The sequence below is a fragment of the Protopterus annectens genome, chromosome 12.part0 (assembly GCF_019279795.1).
Source record: "Protopterus annectens isolate FY-2018-M chromosome 12.part0, PAN1.0, whole genome shotgun sequence".
Lineage (NCBI taxonomy): Eukaryota > Metazoa > Chordata > Ceratodontiformes > Protopteridae > Protopterus > Protopterus annectens.
Window position 1 is genome coordinate 1,457,582,540 of NC_056746.1, and position 24,760 is coordinate 1,457,607,299.

Sequence of the window (24,760 nt, forward strand, 5' to 3'; positions counted from 1 at the left end):
AAAAAATATATTTTTTGCAAGAGCTTGGAACATCTGCTTGTTCTTGGACCTTGTCTTTACAGAACTCCAGGAACTACTAGTTAATTGCCAACAATACTCTGACAGGAAATATCTTGTCCCTCAGAAAGTTACCCTGCAGCCAGCTCCTGTGGTGTAGAGATATACAATCTTGATTAAAGCCCAGGTGACCTTAGTTTGATTAGAGTCTTGGTTGCCTGATGGAATGGCCAGGGAGGATGGGAGTGTGCTGTCGCTGCAGACTCACCCATCCCAGGGTGGGAGGCGGCACTGGTTTAACACTTGTGTGTCACCTTGCGGAAGCACTAGATGTTTCACATATGAAGCATTAGCCTATAAGCACACTGCTACTACAGATTCGAAAGCAGTCAAGGAAGTATGTGGAGGCATGCTCCCTATAGCAAGGCAGCAATAGCACAGCTTGAAAGAATCACCATGGGGGTGGGGATGCTGCACACAGTAGAGGTAGATATTCCCACAGGACCAGCAAACTAGCCCACTCCCTATCATCCAGCTGTTCCTATAGGGGGATGAATGAGCTGAGTTACCTGAGCAGGAACAAACTGGTTGTAGAGTCTGGAGATGACAAGCTCTTGCCCCCCACAGAATTAATGAATTAATAATAGGATGCAGGCAGAGAATCCATAAGACCCAGTCCTGCAAAGAAAAAAAATACACTCCCAACAGGAAGAAACACAAATTACAATTTTCATAGCTGATTTAAGGACACAAAAGCTTCACTACTAGAAAGTAAAGTGAGACACACTATCCCTGAAACACTGACAAAAAAGCAATTGCAACAATGCAGAACACAGAGCTCCATCCCTGCAGCAACCAATCTTCTCATACTTGGCAAGCACACAATCAACAACAGTAATAAGTGCTGAGAGCGCATTTTATCGCTTGAAGAGGATGTAAGCAGATGTGACAAAAAAAGGTTTACGTGACCAACTTATCATGGAATTAGCAGTATTTCATATGAATCAAGACAAAACAATAACACAGTGTAAATGGCTTTGATCCACACGACTAAGGACTTGCAGACATATACGGACTAACATGGACCACCTGTATTTCATGATCTGACAGGTACAAAATGCAGTGATAGCAACAGAATCAACCTCCATGTTCAAGTGTTTCAGCATGACCCAAGCCTTGTAGTCTGAGTAAAATATTTTCAAATACCCGTAAGAACAAAGATTTCTCTTCTTGCTTCAATGCCTACGGCATGCCTACTCAATTAACAAAAAAACATATGATAACAGCAAACTACATTGCAAAGGTAACAGAACCAGCATAAATGGTTACTTATCATAACCTTCAATGAGCTCAGCTGTTTGTTTCTGACCAGCTCTCAAATGCACACTTATGAGGGCTAGAACATCAGACTACTTTATGCTGCAACTGCAAAATGGACTATGAGGTTTGCTTTATGCTTTCACATATATTTTAATTCTCAGTACTCCATAGTACTAGAATGAAACCCCTTTGTATACGTTACTTTGTACTTCTTGCTTCACAGGTGTGCTCACTAGCACTGTAAATGTGAGCAATCACTTAAACTAAATGCACTGGTACTATCAACTACTCCACAGCGTACACAGATGGACAGCCTGGTTTTGTAATGAGTGTTCTGATTTGAAATTAAGGGATGTGCAACTGGATTGCAATTTTAGCTCACTCTACCAGTTATTTTACACAAAGCACATTAAACTTCTGACCAACATAAATGTTTTAAGTGGCTAGTTAAAATATCTAAGCAAACAAAAGGATAACGAAACCTATCAAAACCAAGAGCTCCAGAAAACCTACAACATTACTGTACCACCACTTAACCAAGATGGCAAACAAACCACTGTAGACAGTGGGCATTTAATTGTGTATACAAATGCCTGTAAACTATTTAATTGTGTATTTATACTACTGTTAATAAAAACATCTATAAAGCAGTATTTTTTTTTAGCAAAATGCTGACTGAACTGAGTGTGGATTCTCTATCCTGCATGCAAGATAGGCAACAGCAACTTACATTGTGACAACATTCAATTATGTGCTCAAGCTAAGTTCCTTTACACTGTTTACACTAGCATAAACATTTCAGGCTGTACATAAAACCACATCAAAATCACATTACTCCCAATCTCATTCATGTCCTACACCATGACATAATACCACTGTGGCTGTCTGCATGGTATGCGCCCTCGATTTACACTAAAAATCAAACTAACATTCTCCTTTGCTCATGTGGCATATCTGCTGTGCTTGTGGTTCAGGTCTGCTCACTATACAACACTGCTTCATGTGGTATTTTTATTCAGTGGCAGCTTCAGCTAATAAATAATGGCATCACTGGACTTCTGTGGGGCTAACAACCATCTTGCTGGTACAGAGGTGTGTCACAAAGGATACACAATAGCTAAATGCCAGAGCAAGTGCTACTGTGAGGTGTCTAACATATGCAATCATGAGGTTACTCCCACAATGGCACTTTCCAATACAACCCAAATGGCTGTGACCACTGTGGCAGAATGGAGAAGGGAGGGTGGTGTAGCATCCAGGTGCTTGAATCTGAAGTTCATAACCACATTTCTGGAAACAGTCCTCTGCGAAGAGCAACCTGCTGAATCATGGCACAGTTCGAAATAATGCCAAGTAGGTAGCCAGCACAGTCATGGCACATGCTGCCTGCTGTAATACTTTTTTGTACAACTGATTATAAATCAAGTGTAAATCTAATTAGGTAAATCTATTAGGTAGGAGAGGAAGTGTTACTTAGGGAGGTAAGGCTCCAACATGCTATATTATCTGCACCAGAATATGCTTTAACTATCACCTCGCAATGACTAAGAAATGCAGAATAATTCTGAACTATCAGAGCTACAGAAACAAGTACTTACATAACTTAAGAGCAAAACAAAGATACTAGTACTTTAACAGATGACATATTTAAAAAAAGGCTGTTGGTTCAAAGCTCTTGCAAAAAAAAAAAAAGAAATGTGAATATTCCATAGCATCTGCAATTCTGCAATATTTCAAGGACTATAATACCTAACCAGTCTGCCAATATATCTTAAAACATTTTCTTCCTTTTTGAAAAGATAAAAGAAAATCTCTTGTGGGAATGCAATGGTTACTTGTTATAATCTTCAATATAAAGAATGAACCAGAGTCTATCAACTCTTTGCTCACAAGAACTTTGTGGAATTAGAAGAAGCCACAGGCTAACTTTGCAAAACATTTCTACAATAAGTCATGTACCACTAATGTAACATTCACAGCTGGATTAACACTTGATTTGTTTCATACTTGGACTTGGCAGTACAATGCAGACACAAATCTGAACAGCATCAGTGAGTAAACAATTTTGTCTCAAAAATGGGAGACTTTACAACATAAAGAGAAAGATTCAAAGCGATCAATACATTACTCAAAGGGTACCAAGTTTCATATAACATTTCAGTTTGCAGTAATGTTCTTAATCTGCCTATGATTGTAAAATGTGATCACTTTTCACCAGCCAACAAGCTGAAGCTAGCTTATTTTAAAAACACATTTAAAAACTCATTCTACCAGACAGATGCCTTTAAAAGCAACAGTAAAGACCATTCAAGCTATTTGTTTTCATGTCTACAATGGAAACACATTGAACATGCCAATTCTGCATGAATGCTTATTTTACAAAGAAGAAAGTCGTGGCATCCCACCAAATTCAGAAACTCACTTGCAGTTTTACTATGCGAAAATACAATAAAATAAAATAAGAAAACATTTTTCAAGACTCTGTGCTTAAACAGACTAACTTTTGATGGAAAAACAATCAATGCAGCACAAACAAGCTATAATCTGAAGTACTGTTCAACGTCCCTAATATTTCTTATCGGATAAAAATGGAAACTTAGTCTTAATCTAGTGTCAGACATTGGGCTAATAAAGTATTGTAAAGGAACAGTTTCATTTAAAAAGTTAGCTCTATTAACCAGAAGAAAATTACATTCAATACAACAAATAACACTAAAAATGAATTACAAATGACTAAAGATGTTTTATTGTACTTTGTGGCCTTTTGATGGAAATGTGAGAAAATTACATTCTTGGGTTCAGCTTACAGGTAGGTATATTCAGCTGTTCTCAGACCCACACAAGAGAAATTCCAAAGACGCATGCTGATGGACAGCTTACATGAAAATTTTCCTTTTGGTAATCAGTTCCCAAATATACTTTGTAATTCTGGTCAGAACCTTTTTAACTTGTAATGAAGGCAGCATCTATTTGCCAACCACATTTTTAAATACAAATTCTTGAAATAAATTTAGTGTGTTCTGTTAATGGACTATTTTGAAGACTGCAGTATCAGCATCAGAAATGTTCTAAGCTTCTGTCTCGATAATCTTTTAAAATCTCCATGCAAGGCGCTTTCCATATTCAATGGTTAATGCACACCCACACTCCAAAAATGGAAAAAAGGAATATACATATTCCAGGAATCTTGCGCTTTTCCTAAAGGATAAATTCCTGTAGCATATTAAAAAGAAAAAAAAAAGAAAGGTTAATTTCCAGTTATGTCAAAAACTGTCCAACTCCTGTCAGGTCTCTCCCAAACACAGAGCAAGGACATTTCCAAAAATCACAGAAAAGCAATTTACTTATTTACTGCATTTGTTTACTTAGAAAGACTAACTGGGCATGAAACCCTTTTTCAAAGACGGCCCAGGGAGAAAAGCTCCACACAAAATTACAGTGATTACTTACACTGACAGCTTGTAGCATAGTAGGTAATACAATGCAACAACAACACAGGTAACACAGTAGGAAAAGAAATATGAATACAACAGTAGTGTAGAATGTTATGATATTTTTTTTCCAATATTGTTATTGAATTTAAAAGAATGTTCTGATATTACACAAATGAGTTTGTTCTTATGTAATACTTTGTCATGCAATAAAGCTACGACCCCCTACACTGCGTATACGTATAGAAATATATAACTACTTAAGTTGTAAGGAACTCCAACAGCAGTAAATGGTTAAATGAGCTGACCAAGTACAGGAGAGAGAGAAAAAGGTATCTGTGACCCACCAAAGAAGGTCCCCTCATAGGTCACTTGATAATGCAGAATACCTCTCTTACACTTAATAATCAAGGACCTCCCCTAGTGTATTTATCAATGCAATGTAACTCAAAATAGTAGAACTCCAAGATGGAAGGAGATGGAGGATGGCCAAAAGGAAAAGCTCACAGGGATACGTATGCAAGGCGATGAATTAGTGATGTCTAGGGTTCGTAGTTTAGTTTTTCTTTGGAATTTTCCAGAGCAAAGTACAGTTGTGTACACTTACCATAAATGTAGATGTTCAAGTGTACTCACTGTTGCAGTCATCACATTTGGGTTATCCCTGCCAGGGTAGCCCTCGACTGGCCCGAATACCAGAGGCTTAGTATTTCTGTGTCTGCTGCTGTCGCTTCAGGACTGACATCAGGTCATCAGTAGTACAAAGTAAGGTAGCTGACATCAATACATCACTTTTTCTTGCCCTAACCTGTCAGGAGCCCCCAAGTAGGACCCAGGTTCTGGTGGAAGAACCCCGCCAGCATAAAGTAAATAACAATATGTACCTTGTAAGGAAAGAGAAGAAAGAAAAAAGGGGGATGGAGGGAGGGAGGGAAACCAGGACTGCAACAGCGAATACACTCGAACATCTACATTTATGGTAAGTGTACACAACTGTACTATGTTCTTCGTGTTTCACTGTTGCAGTCATCACATTTGGACTGATTCCCAAAGCTGAGGAAATGGGTGGAGGCAGTCAAGGAAACCAGGGGCTGGCTAGGATGCCCTGCAAGACTGCAGAGACAAACCCTGCCCTGGATTTGGAGAACAGAGGCAGGTGGTAATGTTTGGTAAAGGTGTGAACAGATGCCCAGGTGGCAGCCTCCAGGATGTCCCTGGTGGGGACTCCTCTGAGGAAAGCTGCAGAGGTGGAGTGAGTCCTGACCCCCTTGGGGGGAGGCTTTCCTTGTTGTTTGTAGCAGAAATGGATGCAGTGTGCTATCCATTTGGAAATGGTTTGTTTGGAGATGGCTTTGCCCTCTGCCCCTGTAGCAAAGGTAACCAGCAATTGATCAGATTTTTCTGAAGGATTTAGTCCTGTCTAGATAGAATCTGAGCTGGTTGTGCACATCTAGAGAGTGCAGGATCCTTTCCCCCTTGCTCTGGGGATTAGGAAAAAAGGTGGTCAAATGAATGGATTGGCTGACAGCCACACTGGACACAACCTTGGGCATGAAGGATGGGTTAGTCCTGAGGCATACCCTGTCAGCATGGAAGATGATGAAGGGTTCCACAGCTATGAGTGCTTGCAGCTCGGAGACCCATCTGGCTGAAGTGATGGCCAGAAGGAAAGCTGTCTTCTAGGAGAGAAATTTTAGCTCTGCTGAAGAAGCTGGTTTGAAGGGAGGGGCAGGGTGAGCTTTTCCAGCACAAAGTTAAGGTCCCAAGCTGGGGATGGTGCTCTTCTGGGTGGCCTCAAGTTGTTAGCCCCACTTAGGAACTGTCTGATCAAAAGGTGTGAGAAAAGGGGCTGGCTCAGTGGGAAAATGAGCAGAGCTAGCAGAGGCATGAATTTTAATAGAGAAAAAGAGAGGCCACTATGTAGCAGGTCAGGTAAGTAATTCAGGATGAGTAGGGAGGGAGGACCATGCTGTACTGGCTCTCTTAGCCTGAATCCAGGTGCAGAACCTTTTCCATTTGTCAGCATAAGACTTTCTAGTGCTAGGGTGCCTGGCCTCATGTATAACATCTAAAACCCGTTTACCGAGGTTGGCAAATTGATCTGGGGTTAGGGAATAAGTCAAGCTACCAAACAGTATCTGCAATTGAGGATGCATGAATTCCCCTTCCCTCTGGGTCAGGAGGTTTGGAATCTGAGGAAGATACCATGGTGGCAGTGGGAACAGGCTATACAGCAAGGGGTACCTGGCGAGGCTAGTCTAGAGCTAAAAGAATTGTTCTTGGTTCTTCCTCCTTTATTTTGAGCAGAACCCTGGGGAGGAGAGGTAGTGGAGGAAAGGCATAGACCAATAGATTGACCCAGGGGAAGGACAGGGCATCCACTTTCCAAGCCAGGCAGAGATGATCCCTAGTGCAGAATTTGCTGAGCTGATTATTGGTGTGGGAGGCAAAGAGGTCGACCTCCAGGGTGCCCCATTTTTGAGTTATTAGGGTGAAGGTTCTCCTGTTGAGCTGCCACTCGTGTGGGTCCAGAAGATTTCTGCTTAAAGAGAGTTGAGAGAACCTGGTATGAATTGTGCTGACAGGTAGAGTTGCATGGCAGAGGCTGTGTGCCAAAGGGTCATGGCCAGCCTGCATAGAGGGTAGGAGTGAGTCCCCCCCCCTGCTTTTTGATATACCACATCACAGTGGTGTTGTCTGTTTTGATTAGGAGAGCCCCCGGGGACAGAAGCGGCTTGAAACCTATCAAGGCGTGCTGAACAGCCATCATCTCTTTTTGGTTGATGTGCAGATGGATTTGCTGTGGGCTCCATTGACCCTGTATGTATCTGCCACCCCGGTGTGCACCCCAGGCATAGTATGATGCATCAGTGGTGAGGGTCTGGGCAGCAGGGGGTGGTGAGAAAGGTAGTCCCTTGTTGTGGGAGCATGCTGTTGCTCACCAAAGAAAATCTTTTCTGAGGCAAGGTATAAGAGTCTCCAGGTCTTGACAGTGTTGACACCAAAGGCTTTTTAGGTACCATTAACGTTTCCTCACATGCAGTCTGGCATATGGAATGAGTAGTAATGCAAGATGCCATGAACCCCAGAGCTTGCAGAATTTTTCTTGCAGATAGCTGGGGTCTGGAGGCTAGTTGAGAGAAGTAGGCTATCAGGAAAGTTTGCTTTTCTGGTGTAAGGAATGCCATCTGGAATGCTGTGTCCAGGCTTGCGCCCAGGAATATAATCGTTTGGGTGGGCACCTGTTTGGATTTCTTTTCATTGATTGTGTACCCTAGGAAGGTTAGTAGAAACTTTACAAAGGCCAGGTGCTCGAGCAGCTTTTCCTGACTGTGCCTGAATTGGGCAGTTGTCTAAGTATGGGTAAATCTGGATATTCCTTTGTCTGCAAAAGGCAATGGCTGGAGCCAGACATTTTTTGAAAACTCTGGAAGCAGTAGATAAGCCAAAGGGAAGCACAGAGAACTGAAAGTGCTGAGATCCTTCCCTGAAACGGAGATATTTCCTGCATGATTCCCTGATAGGAATGTGGAGGTAGGCCTCTTTTAGGTCTTGGGTAGCTAGCCAAGCATCCTTAGACAGCATGGGTAGCAGCTGCTGAAGGGTGAGCATTTTTAATTTTGGAGTCACCAGGAAGGTGTTTAGAATGGATAGATTGAGGCTGGGATGCCAGGTGCCCTCTTTTCTGGGTACCAGAAAAAGTCTGTAATAGAAACCTTGGCCTTTCTGCTCTGCAGGAACATGCTCTACTGCCCTCATAGAGAGCAGGGAAATGATTTGCTTTTGCGCCTCTGCCCACTGGTTTGGAGGTAGATCTGGGAACCCTTCTGGAGTTGTAAGGGTGTGGAAAGAAAATTTGTATCCCTGGGACACTATGTTGAGAACCCAGTGGTCATTGGTAATGGTGGCCAAGGTGCTTGCATGAAAGGATAGTTTTCCTCCTAGGGGTAAGTGAAGGAGGGGAGAGGGAGGGGGTGGGGAAGTTGAGTCATTGTGAGTTCTTACCATAAGGGGGGGGTGGCTTAGAACTCCCTGGTTTTGAAGTGGTGGTAGTCCACTACTTAGACCTCTGCATTCCCTGTGGCTGCTGTCTGGGAGGTTTGGTTCCCCAGAGTCTGGGCTGAACTGACCTAGTGGGAGCAGGAAAGGACCAGTGCTTGGCGGGCCAATGCCTGCTAAACCTGGGTGGCTGAACCTGTAAGAAATCCTTAATTGTCTTGCATAGATTTTGCTTTTTCTTCCATCTTTTTTAAGACCTCTTCTGCCTTATTGACAAATATGTTGTCTTTGTGCAAGGGGGCATCCAACAATTTAGATTTGACATGGTCTGGCAAGGGCTGTTCCTTAACCCATGAATGCCTTCTAAGGACAGAACCAGTGACTGCTGCCCTGCAAGAAGCTGCTAGGGCACGGGTTCCCAAACTGTGCATCGCGGCTTTCTCACAGTGGCGCTGAGAAGCTTAGCAGCTGATTGTATGGGCCATCAGGTAAGTGAATGCCTGTATGAGTGAGTGTGTGTGTGTGTGTGTGTGTGTGTGTGTGTGTGTGTGTGTGTGTGTGTGTGTGTGTGTGTGTGTGTGAGAGATCGGGAGAGTGAGAGCAATGTGTGAGTGAATGCAGGAATGAATGAAGAACTGTGTGTGTGTGTGTGAGTGCATGAGTGCGTGAGTGCGTGAGTGTGTGAGTGTGTGTGATCGGGAGAGTGAGAGTGATGTGTGAGTGAATGCAGGTATGAATGAGGAAGTGGCTGTGTGTTTGCATGGCTGGCCTTAGGCATAGGGCGGGTTTTGTTATAGAATACTGAAGTTTCAAGTGTAAGGGACCACAAACCAATGGAAGATGCTGTTTCTAGCATAACTCCTACAAAAAGAAGTTATCCCATTTATAAATATGCACATATTGGAAGCTAAGAAGCACTGTAGTCATACCTCTCAACCTCTTAGCATAAGAAATCTGGAGAAGTCTGAAATAATGGGGGGGGGGTCAAAGACCTCCTAACAATAGGGACATATTTTAAATATTGTTCTTATAAACTTATAAAGTTGATAAAATAACAGGATTTGTCTTATCATGGATTTTTTTTGAAGAAAATGAAGTCTGAAACTCAAATGTATGTCATTATTTTGTGACTTCAGTCCTCAGATCACACCAGTGATTTGTCAGAAAACCACAGATGTTATAAGAAACAGACCAAAAATATGAGGCAAAAGTCTGGACATTCTGTTAAAATCTGGAGAGTTGAGAGGTATGACTGTAGTTTGGTAATTCAGGCATACCATGATTTGATGCAGTGTCTTTAAAATTGATAGCATTAACATATTGATAAGAATTAGATAAAGCAGTAAGCATTAGACTTGCTCCAGGCTATGCCTTTAATTGTGTTAAGTTGCTCTGAAATGAGTTTTGCTGTATGAATGCAGGGAGTTATCTAGGTGAACTAGGCAACCGTCTATACGCAGTAGGATCATAATAGTTTTGTGTACTTTCATGTGCAAACATGTGGTAATTCTGCATGTTGGCTCCACCCCCTCTGACTAATTCCCAGATATAGTGGACGTATGAGTTTTGTCTCTTACACTCCCCAGTAGTTTCAAGATGGTTGCTATCGTCTGTTCAGTTTGGCTGGATATAGTGAGGTTTTCTTCCAAACTTCATGTCGCTGGATTGTGAAAAGTAATTAAATTTACATTATTATACAAATCAAAAACTAATTTCAGAGTCCATAAAGGATGAAAGTATGTGTCAATGAAACTGTAACCTTTTCACTATGCATGGCTTTAATATTTGTGTTTGGTGGATGTTTAGAATTTATTTTTATAAAGAATCTTTTTTTCCCCGTTGGAGGTACATAGTTCAAGTGCATTTCTACTGGCATATACCTTTGCACGTGTTGAAGGTGTGGTTTTAATGTAGTAGATATGTCACTAGGAGGTTTGGAGTATCATTAATTACCAAGGAGAGCTCTTGTGTGTTTAACATTCTTCTGGAGTAATGCTGACTTTTTTTAATCCCCTTTTGCATTTACTTCTGATTCTTTTATTATTGTGCAGAATTGTGTTTTTTTTTGTCCGTCTCGCTGTTATGGTTTTGTATTACTTGCATTCCCCCTTCAAGTTATTGTAGATTAGACTTTGGTTCTCACTGTAGTAACATAACATCATGGCATGGTCGTTAAGGTTTCTGCTACACATCTCCAAGGTCTGTGGTTAGTTTCTGATCTCTGTTCCCTTCTCTGTGCAGATTTCCATGTAGATAGAGAAGAATTTTGGACCGTCTTCAGCTTTATCTAAGGGTGTGTGTGTGTGTGTGTGTGTGTGTGTGTGTGTGTGTGTGTGTGTGTGTGTGGAGTAATATTGGTAGATTGTAATGATAGAAGTCTTGAGTGGCCTTTTATTGTTTATGTTTTTTGAAATGGGTAGCTATTGGTTCATACCTAATTCATCCCTGGGCAAATCAACAACAGCAGCAAAACCAACCATCTTTAATGCTAAATATTAATATTAGAAGTATCAAAAATAAAATACCTGAGTTCCAGGCCACAATAGCACACTACTCCCCAGACATAGTTGCTTTAAGAGAAACCTGGCTAAATAAAAACATAGCTAACTCAGAAGTTCTCCCTACTGGCTACAATATCATTACACAACACAGACCACTTTGTAAAGGGGGTGGAACTGCCTTACTGTACAAGTCAAACCTAACTGTCCGTCAATTACCAAACTCCTACCCCTCCCCCAATAATTGGGACATACTTATCTCACAACTTCAACTTCACCCTAAAAAGGTCATCACCACAATTGTGATCTATATTCCACCTGGTAATACACCTGCTAGCCTTGAAGACTTCTTATCCTGGTGTTCTTCCACATACTCACAAGAAACCCTTATTCTGGGGGACTTCAACCTAGATTGGTTCACCTGTATATCAGAACCACCAAGTAATCTAATAAATCTCCATGGCTACCAGCAGCTAGTCCAAATTCCAACTAGATGTGATAAAAAATTTAAAGGGAATCCATCCTTGACTGGGTCCTAACTAACAACCCCACATTGTACCCTCACACAGGCAGTCTCCCAGACACCTTAAGGGACCACAACATAATATACTTTATACGTAGTAAAACAAGCATATGCAAAACCACTAACTATATATCCACTAGAAACACAAAAAAATTCTCTCCTGAGGTCCTCAACACTTTACTCTGTAACTGTGACTGGACCCTCCTAAAAACCCTCCCACTTGACCAGGCTGTAGCATATTTTAACAAAACATTTCTACAACACCTAGACACTGTCGCTCCATTGTGCAAAATCAAGGATAGAACCTCTACAAACCCCTGGCTCAGTAAAGAAACCAAACAAATCCTCCAGTCCAGAGACACTGCCTGGCTTTACTATCAAAAAAACAAAGAAACACAAAGCCTAAGTACCAAGAACTGCGCAACCATACAAAAAAAATGCATTAGGCTGGACAAACAATCCTACTACACAACATTACAAACTAAATACCAACACAACCCGCAAACATTTTGGAAAAATGTAAACCAGCTACTAAAATCCACCCAAAAGGCTACCCCCAAACCAACCACCCCTGACACTAAAGTTCCCATCGAAACACAATTCAACTCCCACTTTGTGAACTCAATTCTATCCTTAGTATCACAGGACAGTTCCTTCCTCACTATCCCCCCCAACACAAATAACACTAATACAAGCTTTACCCTCAAAACAGTTTCCACCACTTCAATCAAAAGCATGCTCTCCAAACTAAAACCTCATCAACAGCAGCCGACCTACTCCCCAGCTATTTCTTGAAACTCACAGCAGATGCTATTGCTATCCCAGTCTCCACTCTCATAAACAGATCAATTGTTGAAAACTATGTGCCCAAACTCTGGAAAATATCCTATGTTACACCCATACATAAAGGCGGGACCTCCACTGAACTTAATAACTACAGACCCATTGCTTTACTCTCCCCCCTGGCCAAAATCCTAGAAAAATGCATCCATGCCCAGATGCTAAAATATCTCCTACACAGCAACATCCTGTCACCTACTCAGCATGGTTTCAGACCTGCCCATAGTACCACTACAGCCCTCCTCTGCTTCACAGACACAGTAAACCGTCTCAAAAATGAAGGCCTACAAGTGTCAACTCTTTTTTTGGATATGTCCAAAGCATTTGACACAGTCTTGCACCAAATCCTGCTAAACAAACTAAACCAATATCTATCAAATTCCACTCTTACCTGGTTCCAAAGCTACTTAACTGACAGGTACCAAGCTGTGAAATGGGAAAATTCTCTCTCTCCTCAGCTGCCCATAACTATAGGAGTCCCACAGGGTTCTATCTTAGGACCACTACTATTCACAGTCTTCACAAATGACCTCCATACCTCCACACAGCATGAATCTATAACTCAGTATGCAGATGACACTACCTTAATCTGTGCTGCACAAAACATTCCCACCCTTCTGCAAACAACTCAACTAGCATTCTATGACGTTGAAAACTACCTTACCAAAGCCCAACTTTATCCTCAATCTAAAGAAAACTCTGCTTATGATTATAACCAGTTCTAACAAAAACACTAACAGTCAATTCACTATCTACTCCACTAATGCTACTCCAAGTGCTCCAGTGGCACAGGCTAAGGTATTGGGAATAACCATAGACTCCCACCTAAAATTTGATAGTCATCTCAACTTAACTATTAAAAAACTACATGCCAAACTGGGGTCGCTCTACCGTATCAAACAATTTCTTACCAACAACACAAGACCAACCATTGCTCGCTCCCAACTTCTATCCACCCTACTCCATGCATCTCCCATTCTGACTAATCTCAACAAAACTGAACTAAGCAAAATGGAAGCCTGCTATAACAGAATTGCCCGCTTTGCTGCAAGTTGTTCATATAGAACTCATCACTGTACTGCTTTGAGAGAGCTCCACTGGCTTGAACTGCCCAACCTCCTAACCTACAATCAGCTCTGCCTCTGTCATTCTATCTATTACCTCCCCAATAAGTGTCCTGCCCTCAAAAACCTAGTACAACATCACTCAGCCAAAAGGCCTCTTAGATCATCAAGCAAACTACTACTAAAAGTCACCAACAGTTACAATAGCTTTGCAGATGCACTATATAGTAGTTCAGTGACTAAAAAATGGAACTCTGTCCCTACAAGCATTCAAAACACATCATCCAAAGCCTCCTTTAAAGACCTCATCAGGCAACATCTCAAGGAAAGTTGGCAGTGCCATGATTGCTCCCCAGGCTAGTGAAAGCGGATAACACATACATACAAAATCTAGAGCACTTGATAATAGTTTTCAATCTTACTCACAAACACTGGCTAATCTACAATGTAGGTACTGTACCTGTGTACTATGTATGTATTCTACCTATGTTCCAAATTTCAGCAGTACACCACAAATCTATTAATTACCTTTATTTTTTAAATTAATATTTTTTGTTTGTTCTCTCCACTGTAAAAACATGTCTCCTGTAATTTGTGTGTATACTGATCATGTCTAAATAACTAAATGTGTCTGTAATTTTTCTTTGTGGAGCTTTTCTCCCCGGGCCTCTGCTGAAAAAGGGCCTTTTTGGCTCAGTCAGTCACCCCCGATTAACAAATGTAAAATAAATAAATAAAATAAAATAAAATACATTTTGTTTCATTGCTTATTAAATGAATGTTTAAAACTATAAATTTAAAACATATTCTAACAAGTGGTGCTGTATTATACAAGGAATATAATTCAAATCAATCAGGAAAGTGAATCAAATAATAAATACGTGTATGCATGGCCCTAAAAATGTGTGCAAGGAGTCTGTTTTGAAAACAGCCCAAAGGTAAACTGAATTCTCCACTGGCCAGATGCATTTCTATGAATGTGGGTTTTCATGCCATTTCAATGAATGTGAGTTTCAAGGGCAGAGAAGTTTACTGCTCATGCTAAATTTCTTTTCATTGTGAGACTGTATTGTTTATTTAGCAAATGGCTGTGTTTGTGCTATTTTATTTCAATATCTGTAATCACTGTAGAAGCAAATAAGAGAACAGTATGCATGGTAACTGGTGATAAATAATCAAATAATGGAATATTGGAGTGGCTGCTCTGGGATGGCAAAGTGTCTTTTTTTTCCCCTGTGAAATATGCACTTTATGCGCACTGCGGGGGAGGGCACTTTGGGAAAACCTGGATTCAGCAAGGGAGCCGGGAATCGAATAAGTCTGGGAACCGCTGTTCTAGGGAGTCAAAACCCACAGTGCAAGCTGACTTGCAGAATGCATTAACTCTTGTAACTCTAGAATCTGCACAAGCAGGAAAGGAAGACATTTTTGTTTGAGGAGTTCCAGGGTATGTTGGTGAAATTTTAGCATATGGAACTGACAATTTAGTGCTCTGATAGCAAGAGTAGCTGAGGTGTATACTTTTTTACCTCATCTGTCTAGTGCTCGGGAATTCCTATTTGTGGGGGTGGGATTCTTAGCAGAGGTTGCTTTAATCCCTTTAGGTAGTCCTGACTCTCCCATTGGAAATGCTCCCTTAAGGTATGAAGGGTTTCCCCAAAGGAAAAATCCTCTGGGGGAGAGGCTGAAAGGATGGAATCCTCTGCATCAGAATCCTCATAAGTAGAGAGGGGTTGCATGTCTTCATATTCAGATGCATCAGAGTCATCTGACTCTTGTTTAGACAAAACTACAGGGGACAGATCTCTTTTCCTTTTGGAGGGGGTAGCTTGGCTTCCCCTGATCAGCATAATAAGGTCTTCCGCCATTTTAAGCATTTGAGACTGAGGCAAAGAAGCAGGTGCCTGAGATTAGGTTGTCTGTGTCTTGGGTGTGGTTCGTACCCTGGGCCTAAGAAACTCTGTCATTTTCGAAAGAATGGTAGTCGCGAAAGACGTCGGTTTGTGTCAAGAATCGGCAGTGCTAAGGACTTCCTCGGAAGCTGGTGCCTGCTCAGCGGCTCCGGACCCATCCAAGGTAGAGACGACCACAGGATCCTTAGTCAAAGAAGAGTTTTGTGGCATACCAGACTCTGAAAGGGTCTCGATAGCAGCATGCAAATCCACAGAAGCGGGCATCAGGGGCTGCGAAAGTGCCTCACTGAGGACCGGAGAACTGACTAGCTTAACGGGAGAGTCATCGGTAGGTTTGGACCTGTGTGGTCTGTCTCTGTCTTTATCTTTATGTTTTTTTCAAAAGATCAGCTGTCGGATGGCTTACCGAAGCCATATTGGAGTTCGTGGACTGTAAGGAAAAATATCTAGCTACAATAAGGGCCCGATGATAGATAGTTCTGGCGTTGAACAAAGCACAGAAGCGACAGCGGGGGACGTCGTGGTCTGGGCCTAAGCAAGTGACACAGTAAGAATGAAAGTCTTAGTGTGATATTTGCTTTCCACAGGCGAGACAATTGTAATGTTTTTCTGACATCGGTTAGTGCAAGAAAAAATTATCCCCAATGGGGTACTTAGCTTTAGAAGACTTCAGCTTCAATTCGGAAGACGAAGCTCAGGTAGCAGCTGACTGGCACTCGTGCGAACTGCTTTTGCTTCAGGCTCTACGGCAAGAAAAACTGATGTAATGGCGTCAGCTCCCTTACTTTATATTACTGATGACCTGGCATCAGTCCTGAAGCTACAGCAACCGACGCAGAAATACTAAGCCTCTGGTATTTGGGCCGGCCGAGGGTTATCCTGGCAGGGATAACCCAAATGTGATGACTGCAACAGTGAAACATGAAGAACATCTTAAAAGATCTTATTGAAATTTTTCATCTTCCTGCTGACTTCTGCCATTGGATGAACTATTTATTATTATTTTTTTTAATATACCTTTGTGGAGTCTGAATGTCCTACTCCTCTCAATGTTTCAATGTACTGGGGGGGGGGGGTCATACTGTTAAATGTACATATCAGACAGTCTGCTACTACAAAACCTTGAGACATAAGCCAGAAATATAGCTGGTTCAGCTAGCCAGTACTATGAACCAGAGCCCAACCCCCCTCATATCCATCACCTTTTTTCCACATGGTGTCAGGGGTGTCACTTCAACAGTGACCATCATCTACAGCCAAGGCTTACACTGCCAGGTGGCTAGCCCTGCTGTGGCTGTTCTTCCATACCACACACTCACCTGCACACTCACAGCTGTAACCAATTTAGAGTGTCCAATTCAAATACAGCATGTCTTTGAAATGTCGGAGGAAACCGGATCACCTAGAAGAAATCCACGCAAATACAGGGAGGACATACAGGCTCTGCAGAGAAGGCACCCCATCCAAGAATCAAAACAAAGAACCTCTTGCTGTGAAGAGCAAAAAATATGTCCCTACGTCCCTTCTGCTGGTACATTGACCAAGTGGCCACAAGCATGACATGCCCCCTGCTTTGCCCCAGCCATTCTGGTTCCATTTCTGTGCCCTGCCCCCAATCCTCTTTCAATATATTTTATTTTAAAAAATAATAACTTCTTCTTTTAAACTGTAACCAACTGTTTGCTACAAATAAAGCAAATGCAAACAGTTTCTACAGTTTATACCCTGTATGCATGGAACGATACGGAGCTTATGTTTTACTTAAAAAAAACAAAAACATTTTTTAACTGTAGCAAACTGTTTACTACAGCACTTAGGTTTGACTACAAATGCAACATCAACTTTTAAAAGATTGGACTCAACTGATTGCCCCCCAACACTTTGCACAGGGACAGTTGCTCCTCTTGCCCCACTCTAGCTATGCTATAGTCATAAGCTCCTACCCCAATCCACTTGTGTAACAGGCTTTTGAACATAAAGATTGAAGATGAACACCTACTTGTCAAGGGTTAATTTATTCCACAGCCAGCCCTCCCCCCAAAAATATTAAATATTAATCGGCTTTCAACATGGAGAGTCAACCTAAGGTAGGTGTTGTTCCTGGAAGTCTGTTCATAACAGGAAAAAGTGACACATATCAAAACAGCTGTTTATTTTTAACACTCAGACATCAAAATGAGCCTCTGCCAGCCACCTATAGCTGATGGTAAACAAGCTAAGTTTTTTTAACCTGTCTGATTAGTTGATACTCCTAAGACCAACAATATTTCCAGTGAAAGGTCTTTGAATTGCTTTTAACCTTCGAATCTGCCTTGAGTTACACAAACAAGCTGATGCTGATCCACAATATTATATAAGAAAACTAAACAAAGGCACTGCATACTGAAAGCAACACTTCCTTAGATCTACTACTGGTGTTCCTAAAAAATATGACTAATAATGCCATAGCATCTTCTCACTATGGTCGAGACTTTACAGTCACATTTAAATGTGCTACTATTGTAATCGGGTATCTTGCTTCCTTCTACTGCATGAATCTGGTTATTCACTGTGTCCAGACAGTCTTTCTCCTACCCTTACAAAAAAGCAAAACTATGCACATAATAGCACTGAACCTAAGACTATGCAGGTCAGTGCACTGGATTAGGGTTCCTGGGGAAAGCTGCATTACAGTTTGTTCTACAATCCTTATGATGAAACCTATCTTAGAGCTGTCTGCAAACTTGCTTAACCAAATGTTCTCTCTTAGAGGCACCGTTGATATTAACAGATTGAAGGGCCCAACACTGACCCATGTGGAACTCCTTTATTCATAGTCACTCAGTAAGAGAAGACATCAGTTATTCTAACCCTATATTTCCTATCACAGTCATTTTTTTACTCAGTCATTAATGCACCTATTTATATAGGTATTTTCTATCCCATTAACATTTGCCTTATATGAAACAAAGCCAAAGACTGTTCACTGATTTAAATATGCAACATCCACATCCAAACTTTAATCTAAAATTTTAGGTTAGCGTAGATGTTTTAAGAGATTAGTCTGGCAGAGCTGCCTACTGTAAACCCACGCTGACAGGCATCCTTACCTGTACTACCCTTTTCCAATAATATGTCCAGAATAATCCTCTCAAACATTCTTTTTAATTGTGGTACTTCTATTACTGTTACACTGTGAAAATATTTTCACCCAAGCTTTGCCTGCAATTGGTCAGTTTTGATACGCAAATTACTTTGGTAAACAAATAAACAGAAATAAAATATCTTCAGAAGACAGTAATGAAAACATAGCACTTACATCAGTGCTTCAATATGTACTCCCCTCTGAGAGAATAAACACCATACAACACCATACCAGAGTAGGATCAGGGAGAAGATGACATTTCGATAACACCACTGTATAAAAAGAAACAAGATCATGTGTGCTTCCCCCCAAACCACTGGCTCCAAGAATAATGAAACATTTTGCTTCCACGAATGCATGGAATTTTCAAAAGGAATTGCAAATTTTTTGCTGGTGGGGAAGATAAGCCCAATCCTAGGGTCCATCAGGGAAAGTCAACAGGTTCCCAATTTAAATATCAATACTTGCAATGCTGAATATGCAGGGAAGCGAATATTGAAAATTGCTCTTCTGCTTTAAACTTGACTTTTTATGTACAGCAACACAGAATTCACCATACCTGGGAGAAAGTGTAATATTTTATAAAATACCAATGCAAATCAAACTGAAACTCAGAAAAAAACAAAATCCAAGTTGCTCCACAAGCATATAGTTTTATTACCAATCTAGTACCTCGGCTATTTGCCTTCTCGTGTGGGCCCAGACATTTTAAATGATTAACAAAGTCACCAACATTATTTGAGTTAATCTTAAGGGGCACCCAATGCATGTTAGACAGTTTCTTAAAAATAAGGTACTGAAGCTCTGAGTTCCTGTGTGCAGAGGAAATCATCACCATGACAAATGTTTTCCAAGAGAGGGGTGGGAGGTTAGCATAACGGTTAAGGTGTTTACTTTACACAGACAAGGTGCAAGGTTTGAATCTCATAATGGGTTATTGGCTAGGCTTAAAATGACCCACAAGGGAAGTTAGCCTAGTATTACCTATGAAATTTACAGCCAATAAACCAGCAGGTTCAAATGGAAGACAGGAAAAAAAGCTAACTCTCAAGAGAAACAGTATTTTTCATAGCTGGGGGGGGTCACTGAAACTCCTTAAGAAACTGTACAGTAGAACAGTGCTGAAGGACACAGTCCTGTCCTTCACAATGTGAACTTGGGCAGAAATGCCACAGCCATTCACTCTAATAATGAAATAAATGAAACCCAAAATGTACAGATATCCAAAATATGTCAGAATAACCTGCAAACTGACTGAGATGGCAAAGGAAAAGCAGTTCTGCAGATGCAAAGAACTTATTCCATTTAGCAAAACATATGATGAGCAAAAATCCTCCTGGAGGGTTTATACATCATCTAGATTTTAACTGGGTGATCAACCCCAGTGCATGGGATATAAATTCCATACCCAACATGGAGCTGTCACCCCAACATTGGGGGAAAGGGTTGATCTGTATTTGCCTGGCCTGAAGCTTACAACCCAAAAATCACAATTTTAACAGTCACCTCAGGACAAGCCATGGAGCAACGATGATAAAAGCATTGGTCTGTCCTCACTGATCTTTGTAGTGAGGTGAATTTTCTTGCAACAGCACAAAAATGCTTTGCACATTAACTCTTCCCTAACCTGGCTAATTGAACGGCACAGAATGAGTAATGCACTCTCCCAAGTAGAGGAAAGGCTGACCTTTGTGGCTCTCCACTCCTGGAAGATCTTGACCAACAGAACACCCAAATCCTCAATTCCACAAAATGTCTGGAGGAGTGGCTCAGCACATGCGGACGGTCATGTCCCTCAGAATGGGAATCATGGTACAGGTGATACCGCTATCCATGGCCCAGTGTCAGATGTGCATTGCCCATCTGCACAAAAGGTATTAACCAGATGCCATCCTGTTTATGTAGCACATCATGGACTGGTTGCTAAACAGGAATAGGAAGGCAAGTAACACTGATCTGACCAGCAACTGATATAAAGCCTCCTTTTCCCTTCTCCCTTTGCCTGGGTTGCCTGGGGGGGGGGGGGGGGTTATTTCCTCTAAAACATGGGAGAACTGAAGTAGGCTCCTCAACTTTTTAAAGAAGTTGTAATCAATATCTGCAATGGTTTCTGCTCTAGAAAGGGAAAGTCTATAATGAGATTGGGAAGGATAGTCCATTACTCCAAAATCTAGTTCGAAGGGTGAACATCCCTGAATAACGGCAGACTCTGCAAAAAGAAGTTATGTACCTACCATAACGTTCCATGTTAGTTGTCTTCATCTCACCTACTTTCTTGCTGGTTGGGATCGGAGCTGATCCTCGGCTCCGACTCGGCCATCTTCTATAGCTTGAGAGCTGTTTACTGGCTCGAGGCTACCCCTTATCCCATGATGCCTAGCGATAGCTACCCATATCTCGTTTGAAATAGCTAACCCCAGAAATAGCCAGAGAATAAACCTGTCCAAACAAATAGTTTGAGTACACTTGTCATACTCTCAAAGTCAGTAGAGGAAAAAAAACAGAGAACACTCAGCCATTGAAACCAGAACTCCTCTTGGTCCAATAGGACAGGGGGACTGAGGGTGGGACGCAAGAAAGAAGGTGACATGAAGACAACTAACATGGAACGTTACGATAGGTACACAACTTCTTTATGTTAAGTTGTCTATCTCACCTTCGTTCTTGCTGGTTGGGACAGCGTCCCTAGCACATACAGTCCTGGGCAGCTCATTGGAACAGACTCTTCAGAACAGTAGAACCAAAGTCAGCTCTGCTCCTGGAGACCTTATCTAGCTTGTAATGAGAAATAAAGGTATGAGGATTTGCCCACATAGCAGCTGCACAGATAGAATCCATGGGCAACCTAGAGTGGAAGGCTACAGAGGTGGCCAAGGCCCTAGTAGAATGACCTTTTGGTTTTATAGGTAACTCATTGTTCCTTAACTGATAAATGAAAGTAATAGTGTGAGACAACCATCTGGATAAGGTCACCTTGGAAACTGGGAGACCTTGTTTGCCTAGAGCATAGGAAAGGAAAAGTTGGTCCGACTTCCTTATTTCCTTAGTCCTGTGCAGGTAAAAACGCAATTGTCTATGAACGTTGAATTGGTGTAATTTGTACTCTGCCTGAGCCAGAAAAACGACACCTCGCAGCTGAAGCAGCAAATGAGATCTGGGTAGCTATCGCTAGGCATCATGGGATAAGGGGTAGCCTCGAGCCAGTAAACAGCTCTCGAGCTATAGAAGATGGCCAGTTTGGAGCCGAGGATTGGCTCCGATCCCAACCAGCAAGAACGAAGGCGCGATAGACAACTTAACATCAAATGTTATCTCATTCTCCATTGCAATACCCATATCACTCACGCACATGGCTGTTACCAAGACCTTAAGCAGGAAATACAATGATTACCTCAGCCCGAGGAAAGGAACAACCAACAATGCAAATTGTCTGATTCTGCCCTTATCAAGGCAATGCTCTGGAGACTGGACCAGAAAAGACTTTGCATTCTTTCTGAAGATCTCCAGGGAAAGCAACCATAAGACTATCAACGTCAGGATGCTATGAGAAGGGCCCTTGTTGTGGGCCTACCAGAAGTCAGTAATGGAACATGTGGAGGTCCTTGTCCTGAAAGATCTCCTCCACCATAGCTAATATTTTGCTAAATATTTTGGATGAGGAAAGACCAAACAGCAGAAGCACTTGCACTGACAGTGTACCAAATCATAATGAACAACAAAAAAAAAAAAACCTCCTGTGTAGACTACAGAGGATGATGAGTCAAACAATATGTTATATCCACTGTCATTATTCAGAAGCCCTGCAGTTTGCAGTAATTACAATAAAAAGTTTACACACCCCTGTTAAAATGCCAGGTTTTTGTGATATAAAAAAATGAGACCACAATAAATAATTTCAAAACCTTTCCCACCTTTAATGTGACCTATAAGCTGCACAATTCAATTGAAAAAAAAAAACAAATCTGTTAGGGGAAAAAATATAAAAAATAAAAAACATACAATAAGCTGGTTGCATAAGTGTGCACACCCTTAAACTAATACTTTGTTGAAGCACCATTTGATTTAATTATAGCATTCAGTCTTATTGGGTATACATCTGCCATCAATTAAAGAGACTCTGATTAACCCCAAATAAAGTTCAGCTGTCCTAGTAGGATTTTCCTGACACTTAGCTGCCTACTATTGCAAAAGTCATGGTTCGCAGACAGCTTACAAAGCATCAAAGGGATCTCATTGTTGAAAGGTATCAGTCAGGAGAAGGGTACAAAAAAACTTCCACAGCACTGGATATACCATGGAACACAGTGAAGACAATCATCAAAAAGTGGAGAAAACATGGGACAACAGTAATGTTGCAAAAAACTTGACGTCCCTCCAACATTGATGAAAAGACAAGACAAAAACTGGTCAAGGAGGTTGTCAAGTGACCTACAGCAACACTGAAGGAGCTGCAGGAATTTCTGGCAAGTACTGGTTGTGTACTACATGTAACAATCTCCTGTATTCTCCATATGTCTGGGTATATGGGGTAAGGTTGCAAGACAGAAGCCTTTTCTTACACAGAAAAACATCAAGGCCTGGTACAATTTGCAAAACAATACATCAAGTCTCTCAAAAGCATGTGGGAAAATGTGTTATGGTCTGATGAGACCAAGGTTGAACTTTTTGGCCACAATTCCAAAAGGTACGTTTGGCGCAAAACAACATTTTGCATCACCAAAAGAACACCATCTCTACGGTGAAGCATGGTTTTGGCAGTGTTATGCTTTGGGGTTGCTTTTCTTCAGCTGGAACTAGGGCTTTAGTCAAGGTGGTGGGAATTATGAACAGTTCCAAATAGTCACTTTTGGCCCCAAACCTTCAGGCGTCTGCTAGAAAGCTGAAGATGAAGAGGAATTTCACCTTTCAACATGACAATGACCTCAAGAATACATCCAAATCAACAAAAGAATGGCTTCACCAGAAGAAAATTAAAGTTTTGGAATGGCCAGAGTCCAGAATCCAATAGAAAATCTGTGGGCAGACCTGAAGAGCACTGTGCACAAGAGATGCCCTCGCAATCTGACAGATTTGGTACGTTTTTCCGAGGAAGAGTGGGCAAATATTGCCAAGTCAAGATATGCTATGCTGGCAGACTCCTACTCAAGATGACTAAATGTTGTAATTAAATCAAAAGGTGCTTCAACAAAGAATTTGTTTAAGGGTGTGCACACTTATGCAACTAGATTATCGTATGTTTTTTATTTTTTATACTTTTCCCCTGACAGATTTGTTTGTTTTTCAACTGAATTGTACAGGTTATAGGTCACATTAAAGGTGGGAAAAGTTTTGAAATTATTTATTTTGGTCTCTCTTTTTTTTTTTGTATCACAAAAACCTGGCATTTTAACAGGGGTGTGTAAACTTTTTATATTCACTGTATATGATTTGGAACAATGGATAACAGTAATCTATACAAGACAAGGTGGAATATGTTTAGTTAATTATGAACATTATGTACTACTGTTTTTGCTGGTTATTAACAGATTACATTAAGGAATACATGCAATGGGGTTGGGAACTGTGAGGCTAGTGATAGCTTTATGCAGTTATGTTTTTGTCTTAAAGAAAGTTGTTTTTTTTCTTTCATATAGGTGCTTTATTATTTTGTTTGCTTTTTATGCGTCATGACACCCCTTTGGGCAGTGCGTTCTTCCTTTCTTGTTTCCTCTATCCAAAGTAGAGGCTTGATGCCTCCTCCTAGGAAGCATTTTAAAATCTCATTGTCTGTAAATAGTTAGCTGTTAAGTATTTCACTGATTGTCTGCTTACTACAATTAGATATGTTAATATTTTCCTAATGTTAAGTATGACCTTATTATTTTAATTTGGGGTAGAGGTCATGGATTTACCTTTATTAATATGCTTAAGGTACTGTTCAGCTGACTGTGGCTTCACAGAACAGGCTTTGACTTTCCCTACGATTCATGATGATACTACTGGCTGGTTAATCATTTTCAATGGAAAGACCAAACTTGGGAATCTTTTTCAAACACCAAGTAAGACATCTTC

General features: G+C 41.1%; 1 long non-coding RNA gene across 1 annotated transcript in view; it reads right to left on the minus strand.

Moving 5' to 3' along the window:
- Positions 1-4,036: 4,036 nt before the first annotated feature.
- The window catches only part of LOC122817249, a 71,192-nt gene continuing 50,468 nt past the window's right edge, over positions 4,037-24,760 (minus strand). Inside the window, exon 2 of the long non-coding RNA XR_006367180.1 lies at positions 4,037-4,530. This is a non-coding gene — a long non-coding RNA (uncharacterized LOC122817249). The remainder of the gene's footprint in view (positions 4,531-24,760) is intronic.